This window comes from Bison bison, unplaced genomic scaffold (assembly GCF_000754665.1).
Source record: "Bison bison bison isolate TAMUID 2011002044 unplaced genomic scaffold, Bison_UMD1.0 scf7180017864153, whole genome shotgun sequence".
NCBI classification, from domain to species: Eukaryota; Metazoa; Chordata; class Mammalia; order Artiodactyla; family Bovidae; genus Bison; species Bison bison.
This window is the reverse complement of record NW_011494725.1, coordinates 162,706-166,471: the sequence shown is the minus strand read 5'-3', so window position 1 is coordinate 166,471 and position 3,766 is coordinate 162,706. Positions and strand designations below refer to the sequence as shown.

Sequence of the window (3,766 nt, the reverse complement as noted above, 5' to 3'; positions counted from 1 at the left end):
GCCACTTTTTCACTCTCCACTTTCACTTTCATCATGAGGCTTTTGAGTTCCTCTTCACTTTCTGCCATAAGGGTGGTGTCATCTGCATATCTGAGGTGATTGATATTTCTCCCGGCAATCTTGATTCCAGCTTGTTTCTTCCAGTCCAGCGTTTCTCATGATGTACTCTGCATGTAAGTTAAATAAACAGGGTGACAATATGCAGCCTTGACGAACTCCTATTCCTATTTGGAACCAGTCTGTTGTTCTAACTGTTCTAACAGTCCAGTTCTAACTGTTGCTTCCTGACCTGCATACAGATTTCTCAAGAGGCAGATCAGGTGGTCTGGTATTCCCATCTCTTTCAGAATTTTCCACAGTTTATTGTGAGCCACACAGTCAAAGGCTTTGGCATAGTCAATAAAGCAGAAATAGATGTTTTTCTGGAACTCTCTTGCTTTTTCCATGATCCAACGGATGTTGGCAATTTGATCTCTGGTTCCTCTGCCTTTTCTAAAACCAGCTTGAACATCAGGAAGTTCACGGTTCACATATTGCTGAAGCCTGGCTTGGAGAATTTTGAGCATTACTTTTACTAGAGTGTGAGATGAGTGCAATTGTGCGGTAGTTTGAGCATTCTTTGGCATTGCCTTTCTTTGGGATTGGAATGAAAACTGACCTTTTCCAGTCCTGTGGCCACTGCTGAGTTTTCCAAATGTGCTGGCATATTGAGTGCAGCACTTTCACAGCATCATCTTTCAGGATTTGGAATGGCTCCACTGGAATTCCATCACCTCCACTAGCTTTGTTCGTAGTGATGCTTTCTAAGGCCCACTTGACTTCACATTCCAGGATGTCTGGCTCTAGGTCAGTGATCACACCATCGTGATTATCTGGGTCGTGAAGATCTTTTTTGTATAGTTCTTCTGTGTATTCTTGCCATCTCTTCTTAATATCTTCTGCTTCTGTTAGGTCCATACCATTTCTGTCCTTTATCGAGCTCATCTTTGCATGAAATGTTCTAGGGAATTGCAAATCAAACAACAAGGAGATATCATCTGATACCTATTATGATGGATAGTATTAAACACCAGAATATAACAAGGGTGGATGAGCATGTGGAGAAGTTGGAACCATTGCACACTGCTGGCAAGAATGTAAAATGGCACAGCTGCTTTGGAAAACATGACAACTCCTCAAAAAATAAAATTACCATATGATCCACTAATTTCACTCCTGGGTATATACACCCCAATATTGAAAGCAGGATTTAGGAGAGAGATTTGTTCGCATTAGTCACAATAAAAAGTGGAACCAACCTACTATTGACTCAATGTCTGTGTCCCTCAAAAACCCATTTGTTGATGCTTCAATCCCCATTGTGATGCTATTTGGAGGTGGGGCCTCTGGGCAGTAATTAGGTTTGGTTGAGGTCATGAAGATGGAAGCCCTAGGATTGGATTAATGCCCTTATAAGATCAAGAAACCAGAGATCTCTCTCCCCATCACTTATGGAAATAGTAAGAAGATGGTCAAATGCAAACCAGGAAGGGGAGCCTCATCAGACACCAAATGCTAGCACCTTGATCTTGTATGTCCCAGCCTCCAGAACTATGAAAAATAAATGTTAACTGTTTGAGCCACACAGTCTGTGGTATGTTGTTTCATTAACCCAATCTGATTAAGATACAACCTAATTGCTCATGGACAGATAAACGGATAAACAAAATATGGTATACACATACAATGGAATATTATTCAGCCTTAAAAGAGAAGAAAATTTTGCCATATGCTACATTATGAATGAGCCAGTCACAAAAAGACACATACCATGTAATTCCATTTATATGAGGTACCTAGAGTAAAGTTAAGGTGGAAAATTTTGCCATATGCTACATTATGGATGAGCCAGTCACAAAAAGACACATACCATGTAATTCCATTTATATGAGGTACCTAGAATCAAGTCAAGGTGGATATGTTTTGCTCTTTCGCTCAGGCCCGTGGCGCCGGCAGGATGGGCAAGTGTCACGGTCTTCGTACTGCCAGGAAGCTCTGAAGCCACCAACGAGACCAGAAGTGGCATGATAAGCAGTACAAGAAAGCCCATCTGGGCACAGCCCTGAAGGCCAACCCTTTTGGTGGCGCTTCTCACGCCAAGGGAATTGTGCTGGAAAAAGTAGGAGTTGAAGACAAACAGCCAAATTCTGCCATCAGGAAGTGTGTCAGGGTTCAGCTAATCAAGAATGGCAAAAAAATCACTGCTTTGGTACCCAATGATGGTTGCTTGAATTTTATTGAGGAAAATGATGAAGTTCTGGTTGCTGGATTTGGTCGCAAAGGTCATGCCGTTGGTGACATTCCTGGAGTCCACTTTAAGGTTGTCAAAGTAGCCAATGTCTCTCTTTTGGCTTTATACAAAGGTAAGAAGGAAAGACCAAGATCATAAATTTTGATGATGAAAGCACGATAGTAATAAATTTTCCTATACCAAAAAAAAAAAAGGTGGATATATTTTATGTGTTATTCTACTTAAGTAGGACATTCCACAGAGAAGGCAATGGCACCCCACTCCAGTACTCTTGCCTGAAAAATCCCATGGACGGAGGAGCCTTGCAGGCTGCAGTCCATGGGGTCTCTAGGAGTCGGCCACGACTGAGCAACTTCACTTTCACTTTTCACTTTCATGCATTGGAGAAGGAAATGGCAACCCACTCCAGTGTTCTTGCCTGGAGAATCCCAGAGACGGGGGAGCCTGGTGGGCTGCCGTCTCTGGGGTCGCACAGAGTCAGACACGACTGAAGCGACTCAGCAGCAGAGTAAAGTTAAGGAGAAAGCAGAATGGTGTTTGTCAGGGGTTGGGGGGAAGAAGAGAATAGGGAGTTACTGCTTAGTGAGTATAGCGCTTCAGTTTAGCAAGGTGAAAGGAGTTCAGGAGATGAACGGTGGTGATGGTTGTACAAAATGTGACTATACTTAATGGCACTGTATTGTACACTTGAAAGGGTTTAAGATGGTAAATTTTAGGTTGTGTATATTTTATCACAATTTTTTAAATTGTAGAAGGCTTCCCCTATCATGCTCAACGTTGGTAAATGTTCCATATGTATTTAAAATAATGCATTTTCTGCAAGTCCCATTCTGGGTCTTCTCACAGGCCCACCTCAGACAGATATGGTTGAGTCTGATCAGAACTGGGACCTGGGGACAAATCAGCGCACCCCACCTGGCAGGGAGCTACTGCAGTGTTTGGACAAGGATTTCTCCTGGTGACTTTAGGAAAAAACAGTCATCCGTCTTTTATTAATCATATGAAATTCTTCTGATAAAGCTGCACACAAGGCATGTGGCTTACTTGAAAGCGAGAAAGGCACATTCTTCTCTCAATCCATTTTCTCAGAGGAGGGAAAGAAGGGTCTGAGTGTACGTGCTTTGTGGGAGATTTACCAGGTGGCTTAATAGGTAAAGAATCCGCCTGTTAACTCGGGAGATGCTGATTCGATCACTGGGTTGGGAAGATCACCTGGAGGAGGGCATGGTAACCCACTCCAGTAGTCTTGCCTGGAGAATCCCATGGACAGAGAAGCCGGGGTGTGGGGGTGGGGTGGGGCTACAGTCCATGGGGTGGCAGAGTCGGACATGACTGAAGCAGCTGAGCATGCACGCACATTATTTGTAGTGACCGAGTCAGATTTGCTAATTACGCAGTTCCAAAAATCTGTATCTTTAATGATTTTGTTTGCTTTTTGTATCAATTACTGAGATAGTATGGTAAAATGCTTCACTA

The 3,766-nt window shown here is 42.9% G+C and overlaps 1 pseudogene across 1 annotated transcript; it reads left to right on the top strand.

Annotated features, from left to right (window-relative positions):
- The first annotated feature begins 1,996 nt into the window (after nt 1-1,996).
- LOC104989321 lies at nt 1,997-2,483 on the top strand (annotated as a pseudogene). The gene has a single exon (XR_825361.1). The product of XR_825361.1 is annotated as a 40S ribosomal protein S23 pseudogene (transcript).
- The last annotated feature ends 1,283 nt before the right edge of the window (nt 2,484-3,766 follow it).